This window comes from Urocitellus parryii (assembly GCF_045843805.1).
Source record: "Urocitellus parryii isolate mUroPar1 chromosome 13 unlocalized genomic scaffold, mUroPar1.hap1 SUPER_13_unloc_9, whole genome shotgun sequence".
In the NCBI taxonomy this organism is placed as follows: Eukaryota; Metazoa; Chordata; class Mammalia; order Rodentia; family Sciuridae; genus Urocitellus; species Urocitellus parryii.
The window spans coordinates 347830-366772 of NW_027551777.1; the positions used below are offsets into that span (position 1 = coordinate 347830).

The 18943-nt window shown below is 46.4% G+C and overlaps 1 pseudogene; it reads left to right on the forward strand.

Annotated features, from left to right (window-relative positions):
- Positions 1-4032: 4032 nt before the first annotated feature.
- Positions 4033-18943, forward strand: part of LOC144251483 (tyrosine-protein kinase SYK-like) — a 45401-nt pseudogene continuing 30490 nt past the window's right edge.

Below are 18943 nucleotides of genomic sequence, written 5' to 3' on the forward strand. Positions count from 1 at the left end.
TCCCTCAAAGGCTCATGTGTTGAAGACTTCCATCTCATCTGGTGCCACTGTTGGGAGGAGATGGAAACTTCAGGAAGCGGAACTTAGTTGGAGGAAGTGGGGGGTCTCTCTCCTTGCTGGCCACCATGGAGCGGCAACCTTTTCTCCACCATGCACATCCACCACAGTGTGCCGCCTCTTTGTAGGCCCATAGTGACAGGGTCAGGTGACCAGGGACTGACACCTCCAAACAAGAAGCCGAAATAAACCTTTCCTCCTCCAGGTTTATTTTCTCAGGTATTTTTGTCACAGCAACAAAAAGCTTATAAATACAGTGACTGTCAACAGTATGTTGTAGATTTTAAAATAAGGGGGTTTTGAAAGTTTTCACCACAAACATATGAAAACTGACGTGGATATGCCAATTACCTGGATCTGATCAGTGCACATTTTATACATGTATCAAAACATCACACCATGCCCCGTATATTATTAGAAATGAAATAAACAAAACCAAAATGAGCTATAAAGGACTTGTACCTCAGAGGGCCTCTAGAGGACCCCAAGACCTTGTGACAACTTGCTCTGTCTTCTGTCAATGCACTTGAACATGAGATTCAGGCCACATCACCAGCAGAGCTGTAGCTATTACTAAGAAACCAGTGAACTTTCAAAGAAAATGAGGTTCTGATTTATGTCAATCAAAAGATGGTTGTTAGCATTTCATTTAAAATATTGTTCCTTTGAAAAGTTATTTAGTTGGAGCTCTTAGTGGATTAAAGCTACCTGAGGAGGGACATGGGGACCTGGAGGGGGTATGAGCAGTCAGTGACAGTTACACAGCAAGGGGCATAAGAGGTACTTCTGTGAGGATGGGTGAGAGTGGTCAGGGGTGTGGGGGAGGCCCCAGGGGGCGTGAAGTGGGCCCAGGAAAGGGCGGGTGTCCGTGGCAGCCCTGGTGAGGTCCAGAGAGCCGAGGATGGGATGCCCGGAGTGAGTCTCATGGCAGGGGCACAGGCAGCCTGGAGGGCGCACAGTCTGTGCACACAGGAGGGAGGCCATGGGAGGAAGTGTACGGTCAGGGTGCGTGGGGTCAGAGGTGAAGGTCAGCAGCTGCAGGTGAAGCCTGTCGTGGTGCAGGGTGAGGACCATGCACACAGCCCTTGGGAGTCACTCCTGGGAGAACACAAGACTGAAGAAGGTCCCCTGTGTCCCTTGCTGGGCACTGCCAGGAGATCCACAAGGGGGCAGGCAGCAGATGGACGCTGTGGCCTCCCCAAGAAGGCGGGAACAGCAGCACAGCAGGACAGCCTGCAGAGTGAAAGGAGGTAGGAGGGATAGTCCAGGCCCTACAGGCCCAGCACCCCTGGCTAGAAAAGTGTGGAGTGTGACAAGAGAGGACTTAGGGGCAGGGCCGAGCCTGCGGCAGACACCATGGCGAGAGAACGAGGGAGGGGAAGAGTCAGAATAGATGCACCTCCCAAAAGACACTCGGTTTTACCAGAGATGTCCCCTCCTTAACAGCATCCTCAACCTAAGAACAAGTTAGACTGTGCTTTAAATTCTTAGAAACTTGTCGGACAAAGAAAAATCAGACATTAACAGTCAAATACTATGAAAAACAAGCAAAAAAAATGACTGTGCATCTTATCACTCTGGACCACACCCCCGTCTTTGCAGGGCCACTCAGAGTGAGGATACTGTCCAGAGAAAATTCAGTGACCTGCATCAGGTGGGTGTTCCTGTGCTGTGCAGCCAATTCGAGGACAGTTCACATCTGAAGGGGTTGTTTCATATAATCATGTGGGGGCTGTGCTATGTGTCATGTGGGGTGTGTGTGTATATGTGATGTAGTCAGTGGATATGATGTGGCATGTGGTGCAGGCATGTACATGTGATGTAGGGTTTGTATGATGTGTGTATGGTGTGTATATAGTGTGTTATGTGTGTAGTATGTGTGGTATATGTGTATGTGATGTGTATGTATGCGATATGTGGGATGTGATGTGTGTGGTGTGTGCGTAATTATGCTGCGTGGAGCATGTTTGGTGATGAGTGGTGTGTATGGTGTTTGTGTTGTATGTATGTTGTATGATGTGTGTATGTAAGACACATGTATACATGATGTGTGATTGTGATATGTATGTTGTGTGAATGATGGTTGATGTGTATACGTGTGTGGTATATTGTGTTGTAGGTGTGGTGTGTTGTCTGTTATGTGTGTGAATTTGATGGTTGATATGTATATGTGTGTGGTGTATTGTGTTGTAGGTGTGGTGTGTTGTCTTTTATGTGTGTGAATTTGATGGTTGATGTGTATATGTGTGTGGTGTATTGTGTTGTAGGTGTGGTGTGTTGTCTGTTATGTGTGTGAAGTCTGTGACATGTATATGATGTGTGTATGTTGTGTGGTGAATATGTGATATGTGGCATGTTTATGGAGTGTGTATGATGTAAGGGTGGTGTATGGGTGATGTGCATGACATGCATGTTGTGTTTGTGGGTTGTTTGTGGGTTTGGTGTATTTGTTGGATACCTGTGTATGTGATGCAGTGTGTATGTCATATATGTGTGTGTGATGTGTGTGTGGTATGTTGTGTATGTCTGAGGTGTTCGGGGAGTCTGGAGAACATGAAGGGGCCAGTGCTTTCTCCCCAGATGAACAGTGAGGCCATCTGGATAATCTCCTTTCATGACCAGTCCCTTAGTTTAAAATACACGCCTCTGTGGATACCTCCTGGACATCTCATTTACAAAGCTCCATGTTAAAACTGCATCTGCACCAGGTACAGTAGCGAATACCTGGAATCATAGTGGCTCAGGAGGCTGAGGCAGGAGGGTTGCAGATTCAAAGCCAACCTCAGAAATTTAGCAAGTCCCTAAGCAACTCAGAGACCCTGTCTCTAAAATCCAGTGAAGTGTTGGGGATGCGGCTCAGTGGTTGAGCACCCTTGGATTCAATCCCAGGTATCAATCAATCAATCAATCAATCACCTTTGTCTGCAGCTCCATTTCCCCTCTGCAGTGTGTGCTGGCACCAGGGGGCAGTACCTTCCTGCTCAGATATCCTTGTATCTGTGAGCCTGTACTATCTATCACCCATGCATTGGAGGAGCCCTGGTCACCTGGGAAGCCATGTGACAAAGGGAGGTGATGGAGTGGAGTGGAGTGGGGTCGGGGCATACTGTTCCCACACTCAAGCAAACTGCAGGAGGATGTGGCTTGGGTGCCTCAGGCAGCTGCTGTCTGGTCTCCACCCCAGACCACGGTTGGGGAGGCCTGTGGTGACACAAGGGGACAGTGTTCCATGGTCACAGATGAGGCCCCCACGGCTGCTCTCTGGATTTCAACTCCCCCAGTGGCTATCTGGAGTCATCTCTGTAGTTCAGATAGAGAGGCAAGGAGGGCTGGGGTGTGGCTCAAGCCTGGCATTCGCGGCCCGGGTTTGATCCTCAGCATCACATACAGACAAAGATGTTGTGACCACCGAGAACTAAAAAAAAAAAAAAAAAAAATTAAAAAAAAGAGAGGAAAGAAGTTCAACAGCACCTTTACTGGCAATGCGCCCTGCAAAAATAAAAAATCTTTGCCATCTCCAAAGAAACCCTGGCTTTAAGCTTGTATTGGTCTCTGCTCCTGGGTGCTGCCGTCCATCCACACAGGGAGTGCCTGAGCCTGTTTTGCAATAACACTTCTGTGTACTTCTCTTTTTTAGTAGGTTTCTTCTTAAAATTCTTTGTCCCCCACCAAAAAAAAAAAAAGTGAATTTGGTGACTTTGGCCAAAGGCTGTGATTTGGGGTTATTTATGCAGAGGGCGGGTTGGGAAACCCTAAGTCGTGTGAGCAGAAATGACAGTGCATGATGGGAAGTCCAAAGAGGGAAGCACTTCCATTCTAAGCTGGGAGGATCTGTCTCCAGCTGGCAAGGGTTCAGAGGGATTCAGCCCACATTTCTCACAGCTTGAGTTGCTCACTGAAGTCTTCTCATCTTTGTCTTGTCCCCAGGTGTCTCCCTGCCTGGGCCCTGTCACTTCCTGAGGAGACGGCGCAGGCATGGCCAACAGCCCAACAGAAAGCACCAACCACCTGCCCTTCTTTTTTGGCAACATCACTCGGGAGGAGGCCAAAGATTTCCTGGTCCAGGGGGGCATGACAGATGGGCTCTACCTGCTGTGTCAGAGTCGCAATTACCTGGGTGGCTTTGCCCTGTCGGTGGCTCACGGCCAGAAGGCACACCACTACACCATCGAGAGGGAGATCAATGGCACCTATGCCATCTCGGGTGGCAGGACCCACAGCAGCCCTGCTGACCTCTGCCAGTACCACTCCCAGAAATCCGATGGCCTCATTTGCCTTCTCACAAAACCCTTCAACCCACCCCCCGGAGTGTAGCCCAAGACAGGGCCCTTCGAGGATCTGAAGGAAAACCTCATCAGGGAATATGTAAAGCAGACATGGAACCTGCAGGTGGGTCTCAGTTGGACCTGCACCCTGTGTTCATGGGAACCTGGGATCCCACACAGATGTCCCCATGACATGCAAACCTAGTGTGCACAAATGAGCACCCAACTCCTTAACCATTAATTTTAGCCAAAAAGCGACTGACTCTAGGAAGACTACCATTCCTCCTTTATATGCTGAGGCAGGGAAACTTCATGCCCGGGATGTGGCTTTCTACACTACAGGAGATGTTGCCACCAAGTTCATGGAGGGACTTTTCAAAGATACATTGATATTTACCTAACAGGGTCATGCCATGCATAATGATTGGCCCTTGAATTTACAGATTCTTAATATCTCTCTCTGAATGTTCTGTCTTACACACACATAGGTGAACCACCCTTTCTTTGGTCACCTGGCATTGCCCACTGGGAACCATAATTTATTTAACTAGTATCCACTGATGAACCCTTTTATCAATATAAATACTGCTGCTAATGATATCACTCTATGCCAATACTAAGCTGGATTGCAATATCTCTGGTATAAAGCCCAAGAGCCAGATTTGCCATGGCAGAGGATGCTTGTGTTTAATTTGGACACGTGCACAAAAGTTTGCCTCTGGAAAGTTGGCAAAGGTGTCCACATTCTTACCTACCCTCCTTGCTCTTCTCAGCTACATATTTGGGATGGTATTATTTTTATTTTTACTTCTTGGGTTTTTCTTGATTAATGCAAATTCAAACACTGGCTTCTTCGTTAGTAACTGTTGAAAAGATTGGTTTCTTTCCCACTAAGAAAGACAAAGTAGTTGATTGACTAAGTGCTTGGCCCAGTTTTCCACCGTTGGTTTCCATCTCGCTTTGCTCACAGGGGCAAGAGTTTTCCCCTGTGCTTTCTTTGATGATGCTTCCTACAGGTACAGGGTCAGTGAGGTGCCCAGTGTAACTAGGTAAAGGGGACCGGACACCTCAGGTGCCTTCCTTGTTCACCTCTTAGGGCTTCTTGACCTAGTACCTTCTTGGAATAACCAGGTTCTATCATAGAACTGTCTACCTAGTGGATGATTTGGTTTTCTGGGCCTTGGTGTTTATACCAGGTGGTATTCAACATTTTGTCTGGTTTCGAAAAGGCCAAACTCTTTCTTCCAAAACATCTTTCTTATTTATACACTTGAAGGTATTTAAGTCACTTTCAAGATCATACAGTTTGTTTTTTTCTGAATGAATAAATGATTGGATGGATGGAATCTGATCCTCCTTGGCCACATTAGAGCTCACCAAACATCAGACATGGCTTGTGTGTATTTTTTTCCATTTCTACCTGGTGTGGCTCATTCTCTCTCCCTGGTCACACAGGGCCAGGCTCTGGAACAAGCCATCATCAGTCAGAAGCCCCAGCTGGAGAAGCTGATCGCCACCACGGCCCATGAAAAGATGCCCTGGTTCCACAGGACATCTGTTGGGATGAATCTGAGCAGATTGTCCTGATAGGATCAAAGACGAATGGAAAATTTTTGTAAGTATTATGTGTTTTCCCCTCACCTTCTACCTCTGGACTTGCTTGGATAGTTAAGGGGAACTTGGCTTCCCCATGAGTAGATTCCATGTGACCCCAGGAAGGGGTCACATGTTTTCATCTGATGACACATGTGCTGACCTGTCCTAAGGACACTTCATATTAAACTATTAACCGTGATCCAGTGTGTTTTGCCTAGTGTGTCCCTGAAGTGCACACCCTTCTTGGGTATAGAGGGACTCCATGTTTAAAGAAAATGGCGTTCAGCCACAGACAGTTGAATAATCCTTATCCAAAATGCTTGGGGCCATAAGTGCCTTGGATTTCTGATATTTTTTTTCTAATTTTGGAAATATCTTGGGAAATACACATTGTGTATAAGAGAATCTCAGATGGTATTTTCGGTGCACCTATTTTGACCCACTACATAAGACCAGGTGTGAAATTTTGCACTTCTGGTAACATGTTCAAGCTCCCAAGTTTCAGATTTTGGAACATTTCAGATTTTCAGCTCAGAGAGGATCAACCTGAATTCCACTTTTCATGGCAAATATGGGGAGCACAGACAATGTCTGTGATCATGGAACAGAAAGGTAAACACAAATTTGTTCCTTCAGATCCTCCCACCCCCAACCTCAGACTGTACTTCTATTTTTTTCTTGGAACTAAGTGCTAACAGGGTAGACTTTTTCTTTTTTGTTTTCAAAAAGATTCCTGGGAGTAGTCTATATAAACAGTGATTATAGCTATTTAATCAGAATGGGTTTGCGGACTTCAGCTTTATAATCTCAAACATCAGAAGGTATGAATCCTGGGTTCTGTTACTCCTGGTCTTTATTGGGTCAGTGTAAACCTGAATTTGAGAAGGGCCTTGGAGGAGCGGGCCAGCTGGGTGGAGTCATGGTCCAGAAAGGTTGAGAGCTGTTTTGGGGTGAAAGCACCTGTCTCCCAAGGTGCTCTGGCAAGATGAAAGGGCAGATGGTTGCTGGCAGAGAGAAGGCTCATGTGCATTTGTCACAACTCAGTGTTCCCAACAGAGATGCTTCCCGGGGACCACAGAGGACCCCATTCTTGCCTCAGAAACTGAACCAGAAACAGTGAGGTAATCTAGTGGTCAGGCACATTGATGAATACCGGGCAGACTCTGTCAATTTTTGCTAGAAACAGAAGTGTATTCTCTGAGTATCCACCTATTTAAAGAATTTTTCTCATAGTTCTGATTTTTTAAAATGATTTTAAACACAAACTTAAAAAAATAAAAAAGTAGCCCAGGTTGAGATGCATGATGTCAGATTGTGACTTTCAGGGTGTTGCAGCCCCAGCCGCTGGCACTGATGGTGTGCAGAAGAAAAGGTGTTTGCCCTCCGTGTAGACACCTAGAAACTCACTTTCTCAGTTTGGACTTTTTCCATTTCCTCAGCAATAATTTCCAACACACATTGCACAGGAATGCATTCTTCATGTATTGAGTGCCCGAGGGACAAGACCCAGAGACAAGGCCTTCTGGCTCTTTGCTAAGAGGACCTGTTCTTAGACTCTTTGGGAAATAACCATGGAGCAGATTTTATTTCTCAAAGTTACCTGTTGCTGAAAAAAGTGTTCACACCCTACATGGGCCCGAGTCCTGTTCTCACCTTCTTTCTTCAAGGCCATGTATGAATTTCATGCAGAAGGCAGGGGACCCGGTGTGCATCCTTGTCTGTCTGCTGCACAGACAGACATCCCATGCACCCTCGTGGTCCTGGGGCTCACAGTTAACATAGGATTGTCTCAGAACCACTGTGCATCTGCATCAGCCGATATTAGAGCTCATGAGGTGCAGGGCCCCGTGGAGAGGGCTTTTCTCTCTCCACTAACTTTTAGTGTTCCTTCTCCAACATCTACATTTTCATAGTCCCCCCAGTCAACTCTATAACTGGGTTCTTGGTTTTTTTTGGTGGGAGAGAGGTACCAGGGATTGAACCAGAGGCTCTTAACCATTGAGCCATGTCCCCAGCCCTTTTTCACATTTTATTTTGAGACAGAATGTTGCTGAGTTGTTTAGGGCCTTGCTAAATTGCTGAGGCTGGCTCTGAACTTGCCATCCTCCTACCCTCCTGCCTCAGCCTCCTAAGTCATTAGGATTACAGGTGTGTGCCAGCGCAGCCAGCTATGGACTGGTTCTTGCTCTGCCTTACATGGTGATCTCCAATCTCTTGGATGCTACCTTGCTTGTTGCCCACACCCCAGCCCCCACTCCTTCCTGGCGCTGCCAATCATGCTGGGTTGCCCACCATCAGCACCCTTCAGTTCAGGCCTTGTGTCAGGGAGGTTACTATTGACAGGCAGGAGCCCATGGTGGAGCTGGAGAGTCCCCACTTCACAACCAAGGTTCCAATGCCAATTGTAGGACCTCAGACTATGGGATGACCTTCCTGAGGCTCAGCTTGTCTGGGTCTGGGGTCAGTGGTGATGTTGCCTACTATTGCCTTGCAGATTCAAGGAAACACATGCCAAGCTCACAGCAGGGCATGGACTCTGGGTCCATACCAGTCTGCGTTTTCCTCTCTCCACTAATTTTAGTGTTTCTTCTCCAACATTAGAACCAGGAAATTCTCTTCACTAGGAACCTTCATGGTTATTTGTTACAGATAAAATATAAAGAGGCATCCTAGAAACCTTTACTATTGAAGGTTTTATTTTATGACAATGAGTCCTCCTGCAATACCTAAATGGGGTACTTGGTGGAGACCAAGACATTTCTGCGAGACAGTGGTGTACAGTGCTTGCGTGTCTGAATATGGGCTCATGTACTTTTGTAGACTGTGAAGTTTCTAGCATCCTGATTTTGGCCCAGATCCTCCTTGTGTCTGGCATGGAGCAGGGTCTATGTCAACAAATGTGATGATTCTCCCAAGTTCAGGTTGCCCCCAGGCTGGTCCAGATTCCTTCATCTTGACAACTGTCTGCTGGTGTTTATTTCGTGGGAAGTAGAGCTAACAAACTCCAATGACTCTTATGAGCCAGCAGCAGATCTTGAGGCTGCACAAGTGCCATGAGTACTCCTGTCTTCAGTCTATGACAGGCATCTGTCCTACCTGCCCCTGTGGGGGTGCACCACAGTTGCAGGAGATCCCAAGCCTGGTTTTGAGTGATTCAGATCTGACCTGTCCTAAGATGTTCTTTCCTTCCAACAAATAGCCATGGCACAGGGTGTTTGAAGTCACAACTGGATTCCAGTCATGGCTGGGCATCCTCACTTAGAAAAGGCGGGTGTCACCAAGCTGTTGGTTTCTTTCTCCTAGTCCTTCCCAAGCCTTTATTTAGATTTTCCCAAAGAATGTGGCTGGTATCTCCTCTCCTGTTATTATATCTGCTCATCTACCCATGAACCAACATTACTGGAGTCTGTAGTTCTGTAAAGCACCAAATACTGGGTGCCCTGAGGGGTTCTGCAGTGGGAGAACTCAGCCCTGCAAGTATCTGCCTTTGTGGAGCCAGCTTCTTAGTGAGAGACACTGAACAGTTAGAAGTGCTCTCTACGGTCATCACTCCACATCCGTGGGGCAATTTGTTCCAGGATCCCTTTCAGATACCAAAATCCACCAGTGCATGAGTCTCTTGTATAAAATGGTAAACTATCTGCACATAACTTCCCAGATAGTCTAAATCCTCTTTACATAGCTTGTAATACCTAATGTAATGTGAATCTTGTGGAAAGAGTTGTTAATCTATGTTATTTAGGAAATAATGACAAGAACAAAGTCTGTGCATGCTCAGTACAGACTGATATTTTTTTGTTTTTGAAATAATTCAGTTTCCCAGTTGGTTGAATGAGTATTGGATGTGGAACCTGTGAATATGGAGAGCTGATAGTCTGTTGAGGGCACTTAACTAGGATCCTGTTTTATGCCAGGTGGTGAGGGAGGGCCTCATTGCAAAGGAGAGACCTGTGGCCATAAGGATGCATCCCACCTGAGCTCTTGTGAGTGCCTCGAGGCAGGGGTGTGCTTGAGGGCTGGGCCCCAATGGGAGGCCAGCTAGATGGTGCAGAGGGAGGAGGGTAGGGGTGGAGGAGGAGGGATAACCTGGAAGGTCTCAGGCTTTGGTAGGCTCTGCTCCAGGTGAGTTGGTGGGGCCACCTTTGGGATAGTTAGGGCCAGATGCACCAGGTGTTCAGGGTGGTCTTTCTGCCTCTCATATCCTCAACAGGCTCTGGAGAGAAAGGGGGCCCACCCTTCAGAGCCAGGCCGTGCGTATTCATGCATGCTGGAACAGTGGAGCAGAGTTTATTTTTTACTGTGACCTTGGGGTCTTTGCCTTCTCATGCCTGAGCACAGGAACTGTGTTCAATGCTTGTGGGAAGACAGGGTGGCATGTGCCAAGCTCTGCTGCAGAGTCCTCAGGGCACAGTGCAGAATGTCCCTGGTGCCCCATGTTCTGTGTCTGGGCTTCCAGCTCCCTGGTGATAGGACAAGGTTCACATTCCCTTTGAGTCCCTGTCCCTTTGTGTGGTGCTCAGGATGGTGGCTCTGTATAAGGTGTGCAGGGCCCACACCCTTCTCCATTTGAGTTTGTGGTTAGGGGTCACATCTCATTTCTGTCCTTGTTCTCAGGGCAATGTGGCAACAAGACAGAAGGCAGAATTTGAGGGCAAGGACTGCCCTTGAGTGTACTTGGAGACAGGGCCCTGTAGAGAATTTGAGGTTTCTGAAACTTGCTTTTGTTAAGATCCAGTGACTCCCTCCAAGTAGCAATCCATCCTTCAATGAAGCAAAGGTGATCCAGCAGCTGCTGATGACCAGACATCACCCATGAGGTGCTGCTTTGCAGCGCAGATGGATAACTAAATACAGCCAGCTTCCCATTTATGTGGGTTCCACATTCGTGGATCTGAATTTTTTGTTTTAAGGCACAGATAGAGGTTTATTAGGAAGGTAGATGCACATTCAAGGGAGAAGGTAGGCTGTCTCAAAAGTAAGAAGCCCTGCCTTGGATTGGGGGGGGTTCAATATTTATAGAAGGGCTACATCAGGGGCTGGATGGGAGGTGGATCCAGGGTGTTGCCGCACAATATCATGCCAGTTTTCCTGTGCGCTTGTGTATTTCCCTCAGTTTTCAAGATCATAAACCAAGAACATGGGCCAAAGTTTGCAAGTGTGTTTTCTGCATCTCAGTGACTTAACTCTGCATTTCAATGACTTGAGGGTGTTTCCCTTAAGATTCCATAGTTCTATCTCCTTATTCTAAATCCCTCTCTATTTCCTCCCCTGAGACTCTGATCCCTTAATCTTACCATTAGTGAGGGGTGAAGATCCATCTTCTATGGCCGCTTCAGGCTAGCAAGGGGTGATGACCCTGCCTAGCCAGGGATCAAAAGTCCTGTCCTGACTGTTCTAAAGGAGATAGACACTGGTCTCAGTTGCAGGGAGGGGTTGATAATCTTGTGTTGCCATCTCTTAACATGGAATTGTTGTAATCTGGAAGATACAAGCTTTATTGGATTAAAAAGACCTGGACTGAGCAAGAGGAGCAGAAGTAGAGTTACCAGAGGTCCTAGCAGTGAAAACAGCCAAGTGAGGTTATGAAAATAAGCGCTGATAATTTTATCCGAAATATTTTTAAATTGGTACCTGTACTGAGCATACAAAGACTTTTTTTCTTTCTTGTCATTCTTTCCTAAATAATATAGACTAACAATTTTTACATAGCTTTTACGTTGGGTATTATAAGTAGAGATGATTAAAGTTTACAGTAGGATGTGTGTAGGTTCTGTTCCCTTTAACATAACTTGAGCAGCTTATGGATCTGATCCTTATGGGGTCCAGGAATTAATCCCCCCTGGATGCCAGGTGACTACAGCCACAGTGTGGTCTCGCCAGTGTTTAATGGAAGTCTGGAGAAGGCTCTGAACCCAAACTAAGGAAATGACCTGGACACTGTGGTGCCCAACTGTAATCCCAGCAGCTCAAAAGGCTGAGGCAGGGGGATCGCAAGTTTAAAACCAGCCTAGGCAATTTAGGAAGACCCTGTCTCAAAATAAAACTCACAAAGGGATTAGTGGTTAAGTGCCTCTGGGTTCAATCCCCAAGACCCCCCTCCTCCCCTCCCCCCCCAAAAAAAAGAGGAAATGAGCCAAACCTCAAAGAACAAATACACAGAGAACAAAAACTGCTAAGTAAGTTCTTTTGTCCTGATGTTTCTGATGCCTGTCCACCCATCTCCCTGACTTCCCTGTTCCGGGTTAAGGTTCCCACACAGGTCTCCCACACAGGCCCATTCCTAGCCCAGGGTGACCCCAGCTAAGTCTCCCCAAACCAACCCTCCTTCCCTCAGACCTCCCTCTGATGAACCTCAGGGCTCCCTAATCTAGAAACAGAATCTAAGTTTTGTGATTCCTGAAGGAAAGTGAGGAACGAGAGATGGGTAAGTGAGAGATGAAAGACAGAGACCAGGCTGAGATACACAGGACAGTTTATTTGTCATAGGTGACAAAGGCCATCTCTCTATAGACAGAGAGAGGCAAAACTGGCTGGGGGCTTGGGACTTTTATGGGGCAGACTCAGGGATCAGAGTAGGGTGGGTCCTAATGCAAGCTGTTAAGTGTGGGGTTGGTGTAAGGGAGTGGTGAGTCTTTCTCAGAAACACCCTAGGGCAGGAAAACAAAATTTTTCTTAAAATGGTGGCTGTCACTGAAGATGGCTGTCCAGATACTAAGCAGGGACCTTACAGTGTGAAGATGCTGGGCATGTGTAGAAGCCTACCAAACAGACTGAATTTGACTCACGAATGAACATAGGGAGCTAACTCCCAACGACTCCCTATGGGGTACTGTTGAGTGACCTGCTAGAAGTCCCATTTAGAGAATCACCCGAGTAGTCTCAGGTGAAGCTGTGAGAGTTCATTCTAGAAGTTTGTGGGGTTACTTTATGGTTCAACATAGCAAGACCCCTGTTTGGGGGAAACTTGTGTCCTTGCAGCCCTCTTTAGAGGTGACACTGATCACCTTGTCTCAGGTGGGCACAGAAAGATACAGAGCCCTTCCCTCACTGCCTCAGTCCTTCCCCCCTCTTACCTATCTACTAGCTACCAAGGGCTACTTTGATCAATGCTTCTTACTATATCTTGTCTCCAGAGGTTAAGGGTGGAGTGGTCTTCAGGGACAGGGAAAGAGGCTCTTGGGTGCCGACTGGCCTCATTTCCCTGATATTGCACACTGTGAACTCCAAGCATGCCCCTGTCACTGTCTCTGCCTGTGACTCCCCATAAGCCACCTATGACCTTGTCCTGTGCAGGCCTGTGACTGACCTGTGCGGGGTACTCAGTGTCTGTCCACCACCTGAATTAGTGAATTTTTGTGGATCTGTTCCACCTCCCCAGCTCATGTTTGCTCTTTGTGATCTGAAATGCTGTAGCACATGTTGTTCCACATGGGGACAGGTCCCTATGAGACTATGTGGGGAAGGAATGAAACAGGATTCTTGGCTCTCTCTGATCTCCTCCAGCTTGCTATTTTGAGAAGTTAGTCACAGCTCAGGTGGCTACAAAGTGAATTTGTTAGAAAAAGGAAACAAAAAGTTTATTTCCTTTAAATTATGTATCCCTCCCCCCAGGGAAGAATCCAGGATTGGTGGAGTCCAGAGCCTGAAAAATTTGGAGACCCTCTTTAAAAAAATACAAAATTAAGAGCAAAGTAACCATAATCAATTACTGCCTTTTTTAAAAGCTGGTAAATACTATTAGCAAACAAATTTAGAAAAATAACATGATTTTCCATGAGCTGCCTGATACATCTCTAAAATCCCCTTTATTTTCTACAAGGTTTGTATCACATGGTATTTTGACTGCCTCCCCATTCACAAAAACTGAGTAATATTGCTCTCTCTATCTAGAAATAGATATCAGTCCTTTCTGTAAGTTCACAACTCATTATTAGTCACAATTTGTATATTTTTAGGGTCCTTGTTAACTCTAAGAAAGGAAGTTGGCCACAGAGTAATCTTTCTGGGATAGAACTAAAATCCCTTAGGAGGCCCCTCAGCTGGCCTGAGTATGGATGGGGGAAGGTGTTATGGTTTAGATCCCCTTCCTCTCTCCCTCTCCGTTCCTGACCTCACCATGATCTGAGAGCTCTCCCCACTGGGGCCTCTGGCCATGACGCTGTGCCTAATCTCAGACCCAAAGAAATGGAACTGGTAGAGATGGAAACCTTGAGCCAAAATCAACTTTTCATGCTCTGAGTTGATCCTGTTAGATACAAAGAGCAAGGGCTTCTTGGAGTGATTTTAACTAGTGCACCCAAGATCTGTCACGGGAGAGGAGCACTTATAAGGTGCAAAAGAGATGCAAAGCTTGCAGAGATGCAAAGCTGACTAACACAGACAGGGCACTCTGAGCCCACACAGAGCCAGAGACACTGGAGCCCAGGGTCTGAGATGGCCACCGCAGCCTGCCCAGGTCAGGATGGGCCAAGGGAGGGAAGGGTGGGAAACCAAGAGGGGGGAAGTCCACTATTTCATTGCAGTGACCAAAAGGCCTGACAAGAACAATTTTCGAGGAGGAAAGGTTAATCTGAGGCTCAGGTCTTCGAGGTCTCCGTCCATAGATGGCCAACTTCGTGGCTGTGGATCCAAGGTGAGGCAGAACTTCATGGTGGAGGAGTGTGGTGGAAGAAAGCAGGTCAGGATATGGTTGTCAAGAAGCAAAAAGAGAGGAGATGAGACTGCAGACAGAGATAAAATGTCAATTTCAAAGACCCGCCCACTGGCCCACCTCCGCCAGCACACCCTACATACCTACAGTTACCACCCAGTTGATCCATTCCAGAAGATTAAGGCACTGATTAGGTTAAGGCTGTCATAACCTGGTCAGTTCACCTCGGAAATATCTTGCGTGGTCATACCCATGAGCTTTGGTGAACACCTCACATCTGCACCAAGATGCTAGGCAATTCTGAAAACCAGGGATTTGAGAGGCACCCACGTGGGGCAGTTCTCAAGGAAGATGTGGCCTGTGGGCTTACCTTGTGGATCAGGAAAGCGTTCCTGGCCCCTTTGCTCTGGCCTTGGTTGTTGTACCTGATCTGGTGGGACACCTTATACGTGCTCCTCTCCCTTGACAGATCTTGGGTGTACTAGTTAAAATCACTCCAAGAAGCCCTTGCTCTTTGTATGTAGGGGGGGAAACTTGTTCAGAAGGCCCTCTGAGCAGAGAGCAAGGAGGAGTGCAGTTGGCCCTTCAGAGGCCATGGTGGACTCCCCCCTATCCAGTTCCCTTGGACAATCACAGCACCTGTGTGGCCTTTTCTTATGTGTTCTGTATATGAATTCACATGCCCTCCTGCCCTTCCACCCCAGCCCCTTTCATGAAGGAATGAACACTTAGTCCCTGAGTCATCCTTTTTATATCAGTCATTTTCCAGGGGGAGTATGATGCACTCGGGTTATTTTTCCTGTTCTCTTTCCTCCCTTCCACACCAAACCCTTAGACTCCTCCTGTACACACACACACACACACACACACACACACACACACACACACTCACTCACTAACTCATTCAGGCCTCTCAGGTTTGGGGCTCCGTGGGAGGCCCTGCAGGATATGATCAACAGGAATAGATGGTTTAGAGGGCTGAACAAATCTTTGTACATTGCCAGAGACTAGAATATTCAGTGATTTGGGCTTAAAGAAAGGGCTGTGTCCACACATAATTTGGGGTGTGCAAATCAGAGCCTCGCAGTTCTTGTTCAGGATCAGACCTGGGAAGACCTCGCTTGGGGACTCCAGAAGTGACATCATCACCCTGAATACCAGAACTTCAGAATTTAACTCCTGTCACTGATCCCTGCACCCTCCCTGCCCCCTGCCTCAATCACGTGACCCAGAAGACAGGTAGATACCGTGTTTCAGAAATAGCATCACCGATGCTCTTCGGTGAATGGCCACCTGATATAAGGCAGCCATAAAAAATTTATTCACTCTGCAGCCAGTTCCTCAGCTTGTGAGAATACACACTTTTGTATTATTCCCTCTGCCCAAGGAACAAATCTAAATTAGGGTTAAGGATAAAGATGGATGCGATACCTTAAGTTGGGCTTCACAGACCATATACAAGGGCCAGAGGAGATGATATACTGAGCAGCAGCTTTCACATCTGTGTGTGTGTGTGTGTGTGTGTGTGTGTGTGTGTGTGTACACTAGGAGTTGTGCCTGCTGGGTCCCCACTCCCTGCATTGTTAATTCACTAAGATTAGGTTAAGATTTAGTTAAGATTAATGGTTGACATTTCTAGCAAGTTTGCCCATGTTGCTGATTCTGCTGGTCTGGGGACCTTGTTTAAGCCTATTTGAGATGTGTGATAGCTGTAAAGGCTGAATTAAGCACAGTGAGTGTGTGAGGTTTCCATAATTCACTGGAGGGTATGTGCCCATATTTATAGGTGAGAATATTCCTGTATCACACCCCAAATGCTGCCATATTTGTCTGGTGAAACAGAGTTAACCTTAAAACTGTTTGTACTTGTAGAAACTTGAGTGGGACTGTGTAAAACACAGGTTATGAGTCAGGCAAGCCTGACGCCTAGGAGCCTGATACCTTGAATCAACAATTCAGAAGTTTTAAATTACATGGCGTTCTGTGTCCTTGATTGGAATCTTCTGTTGTCCTATCCTGTCCCTCCTGAGATCTGAGTCATTCTTTTGTCCTGTGTATCCACACTGTATACACTACCCACCTGTTATTCACTTAGCAGCCATCTCAATTATCAGATCAACTGTTGTGATATAGCAATGCTTGTATTCAGTTAATCCTTATTTTATTTAATAATGACCCAAGAGTAAGAGTAGTGAAGCTGGCAATGTGAATACGCCAAAGGTAACCAGTAAAGTGCTAAGTATATATAGTGAAGTACTTAATGTGATTCTTGGTGTACCTAGAGCTCAGTACCATCCACAAGGTCAGGTACCCACTGGGAGTCTTAGACAGCACTGCCTTCATATAAGGGATGACTACTGTCAGGTTTTAACTTGAATCATTTGCACATGAACAAATTAATATATATAAAGCTGAGCCAGTGGTTCTCATGTATCTATCTTTTCTCTCATCAGTTCTAAAGAACTCTTAGCTATTGTTTTCCCCTATAAATTGCCTTCTTTCATGCCTATCATTTCTTGCTTCATAGGCTCCTATTTAACATATGTTAGACCTTCTAAATTTATCCTTCATAATTCTTTCTTATTCTCCATCACTTTTCTCTATATGCTCCACTGGGTAATGTCACTGAATTTATTTTCCAATTCACTAATTTTTGCTTGGTCTCTTTTAAATCTGCTGTTATACTCACTCATTGATTTTTCCTTATCAATTATGTTTTTTTAAAATTTCTAGCAGTTGTAGCTTTTCAAATATTTCTGGGAATTTTTGAGAGAATCACATTAGTAATTTTTATTATCCCATCTTTTATTTCTCTAAACATTTCATACATAGTTTATATTCCATATCCGATTTTTTCAAATGCTGAAAGTAATAGGGTGGGGAGATTAATCTCTGTCTCTTCCTCTCTCTTTTTAATCTATGGCCCTTTTCTCATAATTTGTGTTCCCTTGTGTTTGGGGTGATCATTTCTGCTCTCATAATTCGATTGCTATTCATCCGTGGGAATCCTGGGTGTCCTATATTGGGATTGCTTTCCTCCAGAGTTGAAGAGGTTTTGCCCTGTTCATGTGGACTTCATATCCAGTGCCTGCATGGTTGCTGGATTAAGAGGTCACTCCCTGCTCACTACAACACCAGTATTAGTTTTTGCCCTAAACCCACTGTTTTGCTCTTATTTGATACTCACTTTTTCCCTTCTCACATTTCAACTCAATTTTAGTTCTATTTTTTGAAAGTGAGCTATGCATTTTACAGAAGCCTTCTCCTTGTTCATTATGGGTGGGACTGTTTGACTGCTGTGAGCCTCCGATGCCATGATGAAAACCAAGTTCAGTCAGAGCTCTCATCTGTGGGCGTGATTGATTAAAGTGGGCCATTTTATACTATGTGTGTGGCTTTGCAGTCATAGGCCAGCAGAAGAGCATCCCAGCCTGTCTGATGGTAAATGAATGTTCAAAGGCAGTTGAGGGTGGTGCCCGCATCAGCTCAATGGTGCTGACACAAGTTTCAATGACACTGAAAGAGAGGAAGCATGAACTTACTCCACCCTCATAGACTCCAACAGAGAGGTGCTTGTGATAAAATGATTTAAAAGGCAGAAGTGCTAAAAGCAACTTGGCATGGTCCCCGACGTGGATTGCGTTCTGGACTGATCTTATTTTCAGTGTTGTATGGCCTGTGCATGCTGTGCCTAAACACTGCGATGGCACAAAGCCAAAGTCCCTACAAGTTGCCTTTTTATTTTATTTATATTTATTTATTGTGCCTTTTGGGGGATCAATAGCCTTGTCATCTCTTTTGAGTGGCATGACACTCTTCAGGATGTCATGGCCTCCCGCATTCCCTCCTCCCTCTCCCCTGAGCCCTGGTTTCTGGAGAAGCCACTGAGTGAGAACTGAGCACCCTCTGCCTCGCAGCCGCAGTGAATGTCCCTCCTGCCTACACAGCCGATGCCAGGTGCCCTTCGTCCCCTCTGGAATGATGTCTTGCCCAGTGATGCTCTACTCTGCCCTGAGAGGGACAAAAATGTCAAGGAGAACAGGAACACTGAGTGGGCGGGGATGTGCCTGGCTGCTCAGTTCTGTCATTATCCTAGAAGCCTCAGAGAGGCTGCCTGGAGCAAGCGTCCACCACTTCCCAGGTCCTCAGCTGGCCCTCTGTGTCCAGCGTCACGACCATGCATTTCTTTCACCCAGGAGGGCACAAGAGGGTGAAGAAGAGTGTCAGCACTTCCAGGCGGTGCCCAGCCTGGGAACAATAGTCTCCTGTCTCGCCTCTGCATGGCACAGGTTCGAGGCCTCACAGCCCAGGCCTGGGCCTGTCCCCCCTAGGAGGGGAGCCACACCAAGGAGGACAAAGACTGGCCTAGGGTCTT